Source organism: Triturus cristatus, chromosome 1_1, assembly GCF_964204655.1.
Source record: "Triturus cristatus chromosome 1_1, aTriCri1.1, whole genome shotgun sequence".
In the NCBI taxonomy this organism is placed as follows: Eukaryota; Metazoa; Chordata; class Amphibia; order Caudata; family Salamandridae; genus Triturus; species Triturus cristatus.
In genome coordinates this window covers 49,051,988-49,067,981 of record NC_140579.1, presented here as the reverse complement: position 1 = coordinate 49,067,981, position 15,994 = coordinate 49,051,988, and the positions used below count along the sequence as shown (strand labels likewise).

The window sequence follows — 15,994 nt, the reverse complement described above, 5'->3', positions numbered from 1 at the left end:
TTTACATGTACAAACAGCTACACAGCAGGGGGAAATCCGGCCGATCCACAGCAGCCTCCAACTCCCCAAGCTCCACTTCAAAAGATGTGAAACGACTTCGTAATCTGGCAACATCCTAACATTCTCCCTGATGTCACCAATGACAGGATACAAAGGACAACACTACATTTAAACTGCATTCCCACCAAAAGTAGAAGGAGAAGCCAAAACAGATCCTCCTATCTCACTTAAAAAAAAAAAAAGTATACGCATGAACTGCCAATAAAACAAAAAAGAAAAGCCACGAACAGAAATACAAAATGAGAACGCTAAATGAAACATTTCCCTCCTTCAACTTGAATGGAATTCTTTCCCACCTTGGTAAAAAGAACAGGTGGGCCAAACTTACTCTCTCCCTTCTTGACATGAAAAGGAGGAGACTTGATTCGCACCATTTCTCCGACACCCACCGAAACCAATTTGACACTTTTTTTAATGTCAAACCATTACTTTTGTTAGTGCTGTGAGCAAGAAATATTTTCTCTCACCAACTCCATAAGTGAATCAATATCAGGAACACGTTTGATCCACTTATTCATCCAGGCGGGTTTAAAGGTAGTGTTCGCCTTCCTTCCCCTCAGAAGTTCAAAAGGAGAGACTTTAGTAGTAGAGCGGGGAGTGGTCCTGTAAAACCATAACATGCTCTCCAGAGAATTAACAATGTCCATATTCCCACACTTGGCCAACGTAATACCCCACTACTCTATTCACAAATGACTCTGGTAACCCCTCCTGAATGAAAACTTCCTTGAGAAAGGAAATGACAATATTGGTGGTAACCTCCTTGACCAGTTAAATCTCAGGCCATTTCGAAGCATAATCAATAAGGACAATAATGAACCGACCACTACCAGGCAATACTTCAAGAGGCGCCATGATATCTAAACCCACTTTTGACCAGGGACAAGAAGGACACTCAATGGGAATTAGCGGAGGGGTAACAACTTTTAATCCTTTATCGGCAGATCGACAAATAGAGCACGTATCAACAAACTCATTGATTTGGTTATCCATTGAGGGCCACCAGAAGAACTCACAAATACGTCTTTTAGTGAGTGTAGATCCTAAATGACACTCGTGAGCATGAGTAATCCCCATTCTAAGATGCTGCGGAGGAATAAGTCTGTCAGAACAGAGCAAAATACCATCTTCCAAAGAAATTTCAGACTGAGCTTTCCAGTAAGGCTGTAGCCTAGGAAGGAGAACACGCTCCCTCGGCAATCCTGATTTCACAAATTCGCAGACCTGCTGTAAAGTAACGTGTTCAGAAAGAGCTTTCAACCAATCGTCTTCGGAACCAATACCATACTCCATTAGATCGATTGCAGCAATCAGACAATCGTCGTAGTCTTCCTCACTACAATCACTCAAACTAGTCAATCGTTCCCTCCTCAATCGGAAAACGAGATAAGTCGGCCCTGACATTCCTCCCACCAGAGACATGTACAACATCGAATTGATATTGCATGAGCCGTGACACCATGCGTAAAATTCTTGGGGAACAGGAATTCCCTGTGCTCGAACTGAGAATATTCACCAAGGGTTTGTGATCGGTCCTCAACAAGAAACGTCTTTCCCAAACGTAAGGGCGAAATTTCTCAATTGTCCATAAACAGGATAACAATTCCTTCTCAATGACTGAGTATTGAAATTCACTGCTTCTCAGGACTCTGGAGGCAAAAGTGACAGTACGTTCAACATACTGCTCATTTTGTGTAAGAACCGCCCCCAACCCTACTGGACTTGTATCGACTGTTATACAAGAATGTAAACTTGGGTCAAAAGGTTTAAGAGCCTGGCTATTCTTTAAACACTCTTTCACAGAACTCAAAGCCGAAGCACAATTGTTGCTCCACTCGAAACATACACCTTTCCTGAAAAGGGATCTAATGGGACATACAAGAGAAGCATAATTAGGGATAAATTTAGAATAGTATTCGAGAAGACCAAGCAAAGATTTGACACCAGTTTTATCAAGAGGGGCTGGAGCATGTGTAATGGCATCTAATAAACCCTGTCTTTGCTTGATACCTTCACCTGAAATGAGATGACCTCATCAATTTCATCGCGAAGAAAACTACACTTCTCAGATTTGTTATGTTATGTTATGTTATGTTAGTTACATTTTAATGCGCACAGCTGCTCCAGCGAAGGAGCGTCCTGGCGCAGGGAAAGGAAAACACAACACAACACTGGAACCGGTGACAAAAAGCAAACAAAATAGAAATTGGAAATAATTAAAACAAGAAGGTTTTCAAAGCTCTGCGAAAAGACATTAGGTCGTTCGAAAGACGGATTTCCAAGGGGAGAGCGTTCCAGAGGGATGCGGCTTTCACACGGAAGGAGCGACCCCCCATCCGACTAAGTCTGAAACGGGGGACGACCACCAAGGACTGTCCAAGGGATCGTAACGAACGGGTAGGCACATAAGGAGAGATCAATGAATTGAGTATTCCGGGTGCCAACTCTCTCAGAATTTTAAAAACCAAGCAGAGAGCCTTAAATTGAATACGCTTACCTATCGGGAGCCAGTGCAAGGACCGCAGGGTGTTAAAAGTAGGACAGGATCGAGGCAGACCAACCACCGCCCTAGCCGCCGCATTCTGAACTCGTTGTAGACGAAGAATCTCGGCTTGGTTTACTCCTAATAGGAGGGAACTGGCATAATCCAACCGCGAGATGATCATTGCTTGAATGACCAGCTGTCTTGTAGGGGCATCGAAGAAACGCAGCAGAGGTCTTAGCCCGCGTAGTACCCCAAAACAGCAGGCCGCCACTCTCTTTGTGTGAGTCACAAAGCTCAGCGTATGGTCAAGCCAGACTCCGAGATTCCTGAGTTCCAGAACAGGGACCGGCGCTGATCCCAGCTCTGAAGGCCACCATTCGTCCCCCCAGTGGTCCGCTTCCCTTCCAACGATCATCACCTCTGTTTTTGACGCGTTCAGTTGGAGACAGTTGTTATTCATCCAGCTGGCCACCTCTCTCAGTCCGCTTTGGAACCTGAGGGCATCCCGCTTGGCATCCCCGCTGATCGTAACCGCCAACTGAGTGTCGTCAGCATAGGAGACCATGGTAAGGCCCCATTGCCTGACGACCTCAGCCAGCGGCTGCACGTACAGATTAAAAAGCGTGGGACTCAACGAGGAGCCCTGCGGGACCCCCAGGTCCAAAGGATGATACTTGGACTGGAAAGGAGGGGTGGCAACGCAGAAGGAGCGATCACTGAGGAAGGAGCGGCACCACTGCAGAGCTGAACCACAAATGCCAATGTCCTGCAGGCGGTGTAGCAAGATGCGATGGGAAACCGTGTCAAAGGCAGCGCTCAGATCTAATAAAATAAGCGCTGCCGTTTGACCTGCATCGAGCACACTACGCAAATGCTCAACCATTGCCAGAAGGGCCGTCTCCGTGCTGTGACCAGCACGAAACCCATTCTGCGTTGGATCCAGGACATTCGCGAGGGTCATATGCTCCGTGAGGGCCCGATTTACATGGGCCTCCATGACCTTGGCCGGCCAAGGGAGCAAAGATATAGGGCGGTAGTTTTCAGGTCTCGATGGATCCAAAGATGGTTTTTTTAGGATCGGGGAAACCACCGCTTGCTTCCATTTGGCAGGGACCAGGCCAGAGGTTAGAGAAAGGTTAATCAGGGAGCACACTACAGTGCGTCCCTGAAAAGCAACGTCCCTAAAAAGAGCAGATCTTACCGGGTCTGCAGGCGATCCAGACTTGACTCGCAGAGCCCACATTGCGAACTCCTCATCGGAGATGGTAGGAAAGGAGTGCAGCGATGGGCAGCTGCTAGAGCCACTCCAGGGGATCACGGGAGACAGTGTGCTAGGAAACGCCAGATAGATTTTCCTGACTTTATCCAGAAAGAAGGTGGCTAAGGCTTCACAGTGGGCGATGGAACTGTCCAACTGTGGGGGGACTCTCTTTGCCATTAAATCTTTTACGCTTTTAAAGATGGTTTTAGTCGGGTTAGGACTGTTTCTAAATTCGGCTGCGTAAAACGCCGCCCGGGCCCTGCATATAGCTCGATGGTAATGCTTAACTAGGGCCAGGTAGATGGATTTCTTATCGGCATCGTACGACTTACGCCACACCCTTTCCGCCCGTTTAACAACCACACCACGTTTTTGGAAGATCTCAAGTACCTTTAAGTATATTATCATGCGACAGGACATCCTTAGAATGCAGCAAGATGCCATCTTGAAAGACTAAAACTCCCTCAACATTTCCCAGCATGTTTGCATAACTCATTTGAAAACGGATGCTGCAGATGCGAGTCCGAAAGGCATCCGCTTGTACTGAAACGTTCCAAAAGGTGAGAAAAGCTGTGAGGGGACGCAACTCAGGATCCAATTCTATCTGATGGTATGCACTTTCGAACTCAATCTTCGAGAAAAAAACGTGACACCCCTTACACATGCAAAAAGGTCATGAATTTTAGGTAAAGGGCGGGAACCGACCCAGATCTTTCGGTTTAGAGATCTCAAGTCAACAAAAACACGCAACTTTCCACATTTTTTGCGCGCAACGAACACAGGTGAAAGCCAGAGTAATGAGACTGTAGGTTCGATGATCCCTTGGTCACAAAGTGATTTTATTTCTGACTCAAGATCGTCTCTAACGCTAAAGGGTACACCCCTTAGTTTATGTTTAATCGGAACCGCTCCATCCTTTACAAGAATTTTGTGTCTGAACCCTTGTATAGTTCCAAGATTCTTTAAGACTGAAGGAAAACGTTCATCCCAACCTCTCAAATTGTGATCGTCTGTGACAACAAGGACTTGTTCTGCTGCACCTGGTCTTAAAATCATTCTAAACAGGCCTTGATGATACCACCCCAGAATATTTAATCCTTTGATGGCAACATAGATCTTTCCCCGTATTTTACTCCCCTTGAACATGAGATCATCCTCAAAAAATCCTAATAAATCAATTTAACGACCCTCCTATTAAACAGGGGAGCGATCAGGAGGTTCTAATGATCTGTCACCCCAAGTCTCATTAAATATGTTGTGTTATGGTGATTCTTGCCCCAGAATCCACAAGTAGATTGACTTATCACCAGCACAAATTTCAACAATAGGGTTGATGCAATCAGAGGAATCATGAACGTTTGAAATAACATGTGGTTCAACTATTACAGAAACAACCTCACTATCAGACTCTTAATCAGATTCTACAACACGCGCAACATTTCTGCGATATTTCTTTTTTAAGCAAACTTTTTGAAAATGGCCTGTTTTCTTGCAATAATTGCAGATTGCGTTCGCTCCTAGATATCTCCCCCCTTTTTGATGAGGTGGATCATCGCAACGGTAACAGATTTGCTTGGCATTATGGAATTCATTCTTTGAAGTAGAACCATTTTTGGCACGGTTTGAAAACTTATTTTGGAATTTTTTTGAGAAACCAGACTGAGATGTAGCAAGTTTAGACTTGTTGGTCTCAGCAACTACATTGACAGGATCAACAGGCTTAACTTCGAGCTCTTTCAGTGAAACTTGAGATGTCGCCATACTCTTGGCAATCTCAATTGTTTCTTCCAAAGAGGGAATTGCTATGGATAACAATTTGATGGAATTTGTGTCCAACCATATCTCCCAGCGAACAGGGGGTTCACCAAGGGATTCAAGAAAAGAGGGAGGATTAGTCACAGATTGCATGATTTAAGCAAAATAGAAAAGACAATATAGGGAAGAAAGTAAAAAGAATTTATGAACAAAAATAGAAAGAATGTGCAAAGGAGAAAAGAGGACTAAAAAGAGCGAATTTTTTTTTTAAGTGCAAGACCAAATTATATATATATATATATATATATATATATATATATATATATATATATATATATATATATATATATATATATATATATCCATATCCAAAACACAATTTGCCCTGATGCAAGAACGCCACCAACAGCAAAGTGCTTGCAAAAGCCTTTTAATGTCAAACCGGCAATTTCAGCTCCAAAAGAAATGTTCTCCTTACGCGTTTCAGAGCTCAGGGGCTCCTTCGTCAGAGGATGGCAGCTGATGAACTGAATGTCTCGTAAGCACCATTGATTGCATGCATTCTTTTAAGGCCCCTCCTGGGTCTCATGTGAGTTCCGGTGTCAGCATGCTGGTACATGTAGTTTATACATCGAGTTAGTATTTCCCCAGTGGGCTCAGTTCATTTCAGTGTCCTTTTAAAATAAAAATAACATCAGCCCCAGTGGGCTTTGGTGCAGAAACTTCGGTCTTGTAATTTGACCTTTGCTGTGCCTGAGGCTCAGAAGCCTTCGAAACCTGTGGGGCCCCCTTCTCAGATCCAGGGGTGTGGCATCCTTCACGGCCAGGCTGCCGTGCTTAAATCCATTAAACAATTTGCCCTGATGCAAGAACGCCACCAACAGCAAGAACGCCACCAACAGCAAAGTGCTTGCAAAAGCCTTTTAATGTCAAACCGGCAATTTCAGCTCCAAAAGAAATGTTCTCCTTACGCGTTTCAGAGCTCAGGGGCTCCTTCGTCAGAGGATGGTAGCTGATGAACTGAATGACTCGTAAGCACCATTAATTGCATGCATTCTTTTAAGGCCCCTCCTGGGTCTCTCACATGAGTTCCGGTGTCAGCATGCTGGTACATGTAGTTTATAGACCCCACAGGTTTCGAAGGCTTCGGAGCCTCAGGCACAGCAAAGGTCAAATTACAAGACCGAAGTTTCTGCACCAAAGCCCACTGCGGCTGATGTTATTTTTATTTTAAAAGGACACTGAAATGAACTGAGCCCACTGGGGAAATACTAACTCGATGTATAAACTACATGTACCAGCATGCTGACACCGGAACTCACGTGAGAGACCCAGGAGGGGCCTTAAAAGAATGCATGCAATTAATGGTGCTTACGAGTCATTCAGTTCATCAGCTGCCATCCTCTGACGAAGGAGCCCCTGAGCTCTGAAACGCGTAAGGAGAACATTTCTTTTGGAGCTGTAATTGCCGGTTTGACATTAAAAGGCTTTTGCAAGCACTTTGCTGTTGGTATATATATACGAACTTGGATAGAAAGATAGACTAGTCTATGTGAATGGAATAAAAGAAAAAAATTAATATCATGAATAGTGATGGGAAATAAGATTATGAATCATCACAGGTGTGCGGATTACCATATAAAACTGACAAGTTTTGTTTAAAAACTGGCAAGAATGGTAAATATCAGGTTATATTGTAATACGGTGAAAAGTCAATAACAGACTACAAATAGCGGTGTGCGAATCACCGTGATGCTTCTTGAATGCTTTTGGTATACGCACTTTGAAGGTGTGCGAATCACCGTTTCAGCTTTAAAAATTGTGTGTTTTAATGGAGTAAGTATTCGTAGAGGTGTGCGAATCACCGTGATGCTGCTTTAAAATTTGTTATTCGCACAGGTGTGTGAATCACCGTTAAAACATTGTATTGAGTGATAGACGTGCCGATCGTCGTAATCGGCAAAGACTGAACATTTCCTTGTTGTCGAAATCACTTTGAGAGCAAGGCTTGTTGTTGCTAAGCGACAGCTACGTACTAGTGAAGTGCGTATGAAGTTCAGGCAAATTGAGGCCTACTGCGCATGCGCGATGAACAACTGATGCGCATGATTGGAAAGATCAAATTCTTGAAGACAGATGCTGTCTATTCACGCTTGAAAATACAAATGGCGCTTTCTTTGCGGAAGGTGAGCTGCGACCGGTAAGGCTTGTATGGTGTGCGAAGAATTAGGACGAATGTACGTAAAGGTCGGTATTTGAGAAAAATACTTTGAAAGTAAAACAGGATCGGATGGCCGAGAAGCGGTGTGGATTTCTTTTTGACGAAGCGGGAGACAATCAAGGAACAGTCTTACCGCTTCTAGATGTTTTTGATGCACGCCGGGTCTTGAATGTTGCTGTGTAGCTTAATAGATCGTCGCCAATAATTGAAGTGATGAGCCTGCAGACAAATCGGTTGAATTTGTGCTGAAGTTCATTGGTACAAACAGCTACACAGCATGGGGGGAAATCCGGCCGATCCACAGCAGCCTCCAACTCCCCAAGCTCCACTTCAAAAGATGCCAAACGACTTTGTGACCTGGCAACATCCTAATATTCTCCCTGTCACCAATGACAGGATACAAAGGACAGCACTACATATAAACTCCGAAAGTAGAAGGAGAAGCCATAACACAAGGAAAAGCCATTGAATTGGAAGCATCCAGATAAGTGACAAAGTAAAATAAAGGCAAGCAACAGGCAGGCCTTAAACCCACTAAGTTCTTGGTAAATTCACAATAGGTCTTTCAAAACCATACTGCTTGAGCTGGTACCAGTTAAAAACAAGCACCTGCAATGCAATAGGTCTCGCATTTACGCGAGTTTGAACTATTAGCATTGTAAGTGACAATGCCTTTTATTTAGATTTTGTTTTTTTAAAACAAATAAAAGGCAGTCATTTACAATGCCAATAGCTTAAACTCACAAATGTGAGACCTATTGCATTCCAAATGCTTGAAGGCATCCCTGAGTTGCCCCCTTCTGTCTCCCATGGCCCCTGAAGAGCTCCCTGTTTGCTACGAGTTAAACAAGCCGGTGGTCACAACTGCGCACGAGAGACCCTCCTGCAGTAAGAGAAACTCATTAAAGAAAGTAGTGCTTACAGAACTAAAGAAAACGTACCATGTAACAACCGAAGTACAAGGGCCAGTCCTCATGGGAAGGTTACAAACGAGACAAGGCGGTACTAACAAGGGACTAACAAGCCTAATAACGAATCAGAAGCCAGCATTTACGAAGGACAATGACAAATATGGAAGGAGAGTGGGCGGGGCTTCAAGTACATACTCCAACACAGCAGGGCTCGCAAAGCATCTGCAATGCAATAGGTCTCGTATTTGCGAGAGTTTAAGCTTTTGGCATTGTAAATGACAATGCCTTTTGTTTATGTTTTGCTAATTAACACAAATAAAAGGCATTGTTATTTACAATGCCAATAGCTCAAACTCATGTAAATGCGAGACCTATTCAAAGAAGTGGCCCCATTGTCCCAGCTGCCCTGAAAGTTGCAGGAAAGCATGTTGTGCCTGAATGCAGTAGGAAAAACTCATTAAAGAAAATAATACTTACAGAACAGTCCAGTCCCCATGAGAGCTTACAAATGAAGACATGGCGGTACTAAGGCGGGTGGTGTGATCTGTGCGTTCGAGGGAAGGGGGAAGACCAGGGTATAATTATTTTTGTCCGTGAGTTGAGCAGTAATGTTGAATTAATGATACATGCACACATGCACCACTCAATGACTTAAACCCAGTGACTCTTCCTCCCTCGCACCTCAGAATCCCCAGAAACTAATAGCTCCTTGGAGTGCAGTAGTAGCCAAGGAGCAAGGACACCCGTTATAAATGAAAGTGCCAACCATGGGTACTACCCGTTATCTCTGCTATACGCATTTTAACAGTCGATCAGTCCTACAAAGGTGGGCCCTCCAAAAATGTTCGGATTTTGTGCTTGTCCTAAAGTGCTAACCTTTATTATTTTTGGAGCACCCACAGATTGTGACTGCTGCTGAAAGGTGCACATGTTTGAATTCTAACAGTTAGGCCCTATTTTAATTAGTCTGGAAGATAGACCAATAACAACTTGGATACTAAATCACTGGCCCACCTTCCTGTCTCAGATGGTTGATTTACTCTGAAATAATGTGTTTGTCAGTGGGGTACCATAGGCCGGATCCCGGTGCCACTGTGCCTACTGCACTAACGACAGCTCCGCCTGTTTTCAATGGAAAGAGCCGAATGGGGCCGGCAATACAAGCAGTCAGTATCTAGGTTCGCCCATTTTATTTAGGCACAACTACCAAAGAAATTGACATTTTGTGTAGTAATATAAATTTTCTCTATCCCAAAATTTTAATGTCAGTATCACAATTTACTGTGAGGGCCACTATAAGGAATAGGAGTGCCTTTGCCTCTAGCGAGCAGAATGTACCCCCAATATACCGAGTTTATGGGGAAGCAGGCACCAGCGGGAAGCTCTGCCCCTCCCGCCCCAAAGAGAGCCTTAATGCCTCACCAACATGGGTTAGCCTTTAATGCTTTTAGAATCTCCTTGTTTTAAAAATTCTTCATTCCAGCCAGACTTTCGATATTCGCAGCGACTCCTTTGTATCATGTTTTCTCCTGTGTCCTTCTTAAAGACTATTTAGTCTTCTATCCATCCATCACCTTCTGTTCATACTTTCTTCTTGAAAACATTTATCCTCCCACCTCCCGCAGCAAAATACGTCTGTCATGTACACAGTTTCCCAGTTCTTGTGAACTATTCTCTGTTTACGAACAGCCTTTTTTCCCTTAATTCTGCATCCGATCATGCACCGGAGGATGCTCGGACGTTTGCCTAATGTACTCAGCTCCTTCCTATGCCCAGCATGTGTTTCTAGACTGCTCATATTAGGAACCAATGTTTCTCAGCGCCTTGCATTTCTCTCTCCTGCACTTGGCGTTTCTTAGCTACCTCTTCTGTTGCCATCCTCGTGTTTCTGAGCACCTACCTATAAATCTTCCAGTGTCCTGCAACCCTCGCTGAGCGCCCTTGCAGGGCTGGGCAGGTAGCACGGACCGCTTTCCGGGTAATCATGATTTTTATTGGGGTTGAATAGACTTGTTTTTAATAGATTACAGCACTATGGCTGCTTGCTCACAGTCTATTAACAAAAGGGGGAGGTCAGAAGGGCTTTTACATGAGGTCCAGCATACATGCCCCGGATAGACTATATTTAGAAAGGGTATGCAGTTCCTTAAGAGGATGATTTGTTAGTGAGGTCAATTCTCAAATCCGTCGATATTGATTGGACTCAAGGAACCTGTAGGGAAAGGGAGTTCCCATATTCAGAACTAATGTGGTGCAATGCCTGACGGGCACCCGTGACGGGGCTCTTTAGCAGAGATCTTTTGTTCCTTGCCGTTGAGTGCATGGGTGTGAGGGGCCTGAAGGAGTGTAGATGAGTAGAGTGAGTTAAAAAAGGTTGGATAGTCTGTTGAATGTGTTTATTTAGGACAGCTGTCCACCTCATAGTTAGAGGACGATGGACAGTTAGTGTGACTTGTATTTGTCTCTGTCTCCTACTCTAGTGGTCGACACGTTTCATGCCCTCATGGCATTTCGTCAGGACCTGTGTGTGTTTCTATCTACAGTGTACAGAGGGTGATACTATCACTATCTGGGTCTGGCACCACTAAGGTGTGCCAATCGTCGCAGTGGAGCAACCTAGAGCGACAGATATTAGTGCTTCAATCAGCTCTTGGCGGTATCACAGGCTAGCCCATTAGCTATAGTTTTATGTTGCCTGAGGTGGTTCGTAACCTACCCGTCACCGCCAGTGCTGGCTCACAGTGACTGCCGGAGAGGCCGAGTCTTGCCCAGTGCCTGTCTGTGGCAGTGTCCATGAGTCAGCTGACTGTCACTTAATTTTTGGGGCAGCTAACAAGGTGTTGAGGAGCATCAGCTATGGCTACAACTGAAGGGAGTAGGGAGAGGTGAACATAGAATTGTGCCTGATATAGATTTAAAACTGAAGTTAATTACCATGTTTTAGGTTGATTACGTGCAGTGCTCCTTGTATGCAGTGTTCAAGTAGTGAAATATCACACACAGGAGTTGTGGCACTTTCACAGTTAAAAGAATAAAGCAGTTATGTACAGGCAACATAGTTTAAGTATTGGCCCACCTGTATGCAATGTGATGATCTAGAATGGATGTTGAAACACGTGATGTTTATGCAAGATTTACAATGAATAATGCATAGGAACAGCATCATGCCATCTGCACAATTAGTTTTAAGATCTACTTAGTATTTTATTGTTTAATGTTTAATACAAGTTCTTTTATATCTAATGCATTAATCCTTCTAGCCTGGATGACAGGGGGATAGTGTAATGGTAATAAAAGGGAGGGGGGACGGCATTTTTCAATTCTCGCCTAGGGTAGCAAAACACCTAGAAACGGCCCTGTACAGAGGCATCTCTTCCCTAAGCCATCTGCTGGTTCAGCGCATTAGTCCACTGGCATACTGTTGCCCTACCAATGTACCACTAATTGTGGTAAAATTCCGGCTTTAGTCCAAGCGCAGATGATTGTGTGTACCCGTTGGAAATAGGCCTTCAATTCCCCACTGCAACATAAGACAAGCATTTACAATGCAATGGCCTCGGCAATATTATAGGTAGAGCTATTGGTATTGCTCATTATTTTTTTATCATTATTGTATCCCTAAATAAATGGCATTGTCATTTCTATTGGCATTAGCTTTTTTTATGCATATGTGATACCTATTGCATTAGCAGAGAGAGAGTGAGGTAGTGAGATAGAGAGTGAGGTAGATAGAGAGTCGAAAAAGAAACAGCATAGTTGGGAGTTCTCTTTAATAATACAAATTGATTTCTAGCCAAATTAACCCTTTTTGCAACATTAATCAATGTTCTAATAATGTATACTTTGCAGTGTGTATGCAGTTCTGGGATGAAAGTTAATAGCTCACCATTCTATATTAGGACTTTAAGTTATAAATGGTAAGTAACAGAAGGATGTCTCTTTTGAAAGCAGTAATCCGTTTACATCATATGCACCCTGTAATCTACTTAGTACACGTTCTATTAACCCTCTGCACTAACTTCATATGAGTCAAAACCTCAACTATACAAAATGCTGCTCGCTCTCCCGGAAGATAATTAATCACACGAGTTTTCTCGACATTTATGTGAGGCCTGGTAAATGCCGGCGGAAAGCAACGCTGCAGCAGGTGCTTCAAAAGTTTAATAAACTTTTGAACACGGCGCCGCCAGGAAGCCAGCACCCAGTGTGGTGGCACCGGTCGCACCGCCCTAAAGCCAGCCCTGATCCCACCCACTTCGACCACTGGCACGCATGCATTTCAAATCACACACCTGCCTCACCTTTAAACTTGCTGGGGACGGCCGCCGGTGCAATCTGCAGAGTTCACAGGAGAGGAGGGGCTGAGCCGGGAGGAACAGCTGACTGCAGGGCAGGCTGAGGCTGCTTCAAATCGAAGGCCGAAGACGAGGAGCCACGCAGAGGCCTCGCCGTCGTAATCAAGATGGTAGGTCAGTGGTACTGGTCACTCTCCCTCGTAGTCGCAGGCTCAGCTCGGAAGTGGAAAAGGAGGAAGTGGGGTGGGGGATCCCAAAGATAAAGGGCAAAGGTATGGGGCGGGCAGTACTGTACCTGACGCGTCACGCACCCACCACAGCACCGAGTTAATAATCTGACCCACGATTGGGTCACAGAAACCCCAGGGCAGGTAAGCACACTCTTGGGGGCATGTCGGGTAGTCGCTGCTGGTCTTGCAGGACCCTAATTGGTAGCAGCTTCCCGCCTGCAAAGATATACGGCCCTGCAGGTGTTACTTACACCACTGCCTTTCTCCGAGGTGAAGCAATGCCTCGGAGAAACGCAGCGGTGGTTTCAGATTCGGGGGCGTGGCTAAAAAGTGGAAAGAAGAGCACGGAACACGCCCCCGAATCTGAAAAAGACGGAGCCTATTTGGAGGGAAGGCTCTCTCCTCCAATGGCTGGCCTCCGTTTAGGAAGCCAGCCAATGGAGGAGAGCCAAAAAGAGGCGGGCTAAAGAGCCACTCTCAGAAACATTAAATCTCCGATTTCCGGTTCTGCCTTCGGCAGACCGGACGGTCCGCGACCTAAAAAATAGGGCCACTACATCAAGCATTCTATACTGTATATGCCCGATGCATAAGTGTCAATAGGCACAAACCAGTTTCATAACCACGCTAAAAAACATGCAACTAGACCTAAACGTAAAAGGCCAATAAAGAAATGCTCGTCGATTACTCCCCGGGTCACAAATGTACAAGTGAACAATACTGATGTCACAAGCGGACAGCCCAATTATCTTGCGCCATAAAATGTATACTGAACCTTAAATCAGATCACGTTTATTTTAGTTCTAAGTTACCATACCTAGAAAAGACTATGTAGATGCAAAGATAGTGATACTCAATCGACATTATATGTTATTCAGCTCTGCATTTGCACAGTTGCGGCCAAGTGCACACCCAGTGACACCCGTCCTATTTCCACACGCACAAAAGTCAAGGTAAAGTAGTGCCCATCCACCGACACCCGTTCTATTGCCACATGAATTATCCACGTTAAGTAGACGCGAATATTAAAAACCAACCCGGAAGTAGAGTTGCTTTTGTGCCGTTTACAAAACATGTACTAGTGGTTCGCTCTACGTATAAAACATGCATGTAGAACCACCCCCGTATTAAACATCCTGTGGACAAAACGTGATCCACTGATGTGATGCGGAAGTTCTGGGATCTGCTTTCATTAGGAAGAGTCCTACCTTGCTTTCCGATGATTATTTATAAAGATCTAAAAGTATGGAGTAACCAATGAGGACTTAGTAAACACGCAAGCAGAAATTTTTGTTTTTTACAAACTGCCCGCAGTTTAAGAAGGTACTGGAGGTCAGACTACAAACCCCATGGATGCCCAGAGTCCGTTTCCATGCAGGAACCCTCACTCTCCCTTGCCCCCGTTTCAAACACCATAGCCCCATTTAACTGCGAACCCCCCGCCGGACACTTCCAGCACCGTACCCCGCTCGAGCAGTAAGTGACCATACGAATAATCATATCCGTTTGCGAGAGCGGGAGAGGGTACTAGTCTCTAACCCAGGAGCCAACAGCCTACTCCGGCCTAGGACCCGAACCTCGCGGGCGGCAGCGTAACATGTCCCCGGCATACTCGGGAATTCTGGCGGCTTAACGAGCCCGCCTGTTCAATAGGGGGGGGCCGGACACACTCACCTCTGCAGCTGCCTGTAGGCTCGGAACCGGAAGAAAAGAAGGAGCATGCGCAGTACGGCACGTCTAGCCTTCTCTCCCAGGACCCAAGTGCAAGGCGGTCTTCGCAAGGAGCATGCGCAGTACGGCACGTCTAGCCTTCTCTCCCAGGACCCAAGTGCAAGGCGGTCTTCGCAAGGAGCATGCGCAGTACGGCACGTCTAGCCTTCTCTCCCAGGACCCAAGTGCAAGGCGGTCTTCGCAAGGAGCATGCGCAGTATGGCACGTCTAGCCTTCTCTCCCAGGACCCAAGCGCAAGGCGGTCTTCGCATTGCCTGATTGAAAATGCACGTATGTTCAAATATCCAATAGAATAAAAAATTTGCGAACAGTGGTGTAAGGTAGTAAATGATCACTCGAGGCACGTTGTAGTTTTTACCGCTATGTTTATTTAGCGTACAAGTGTAGTTGTTCCGAGGAGCGCCGGCCGGCACTCTGCTCTCTCCGGGATCGCTCGGCGCGCTCATATGCGCGCGCACCCCGGCGCCAACATGGCCGCCTGCGTCACGTCAACGTGACGCGACAACAGCTAGACCGCTACATATCTCCCCCTTTTACCAAACCAAAGATCAGTCACTTACAGTTCGCAGTTCAGTTCAAAGTCTTGGAACCGGGAAGGCCTTACAACTTGTCTTCCGCTCCTGGTCACCTTACCAATGTTCCCTCGAGCCCCTTGGCTCTGCGGTTCCTCGATTTCTGTTCCTCCACTCATCGTTCCTTCGCTGTTCATGTTGCCTCTCGGCCTGTCCATCTCTACCACTGGGGTCTCACCCCCTAACTCGCCTTCTTGCTCCTCTCCTGCACCTGCTTCTTCCTTTTTTTCACTTCCGCCCATCTTGTTCTCTTCATCCACGTCTTCCATGTCTTCACCTTCCGGACACCACTGTTCCCATCTCAATATCTTGTTGCACCGGGCCATGCGGTCCTGCGACCACACGTTCCCATCACTGAGCAGGGCCGCTCGATCATAAACTTCCTTAACCTGCATCGGCTTGCTGTACTTGCTGTCTCCTTTTCTTTGTAGGGTAGCCAGCTTTACTCTCACCCATTCTCCTCTCTCTAAATG

General features: G+C 45.5%; 1 protein-coding gene across 4 annotated transcripts in view; it reads right to left on the bottom strand.

Moving 5' to 3' along the window:
* Positions 1-15,028, bottom strand: part of LOC146869336 (small ribosomal subunit protein eS10-like) — a 33,567-nt gene extending 18,539 nt beyond the window's left edge. For 2 of the 4 annotated variants that reach the window (XM_085650776.1, XM_085650818.1), the window contains exon 1: positions 14,893-15,028. The gene's annotated coding sequence lies outside the window, so the exon portion shown is untranslated. Of the gene's footprint in view, positions 1-12,994 lie in introns of all 4 variants that reach the window. The other 2 variants (XM_085650836.1, XM_085650802.1) reach the window with 2 other exon arrangements.
* Positions 15,029-15,994: the final 966 nt, after the last annotated feature.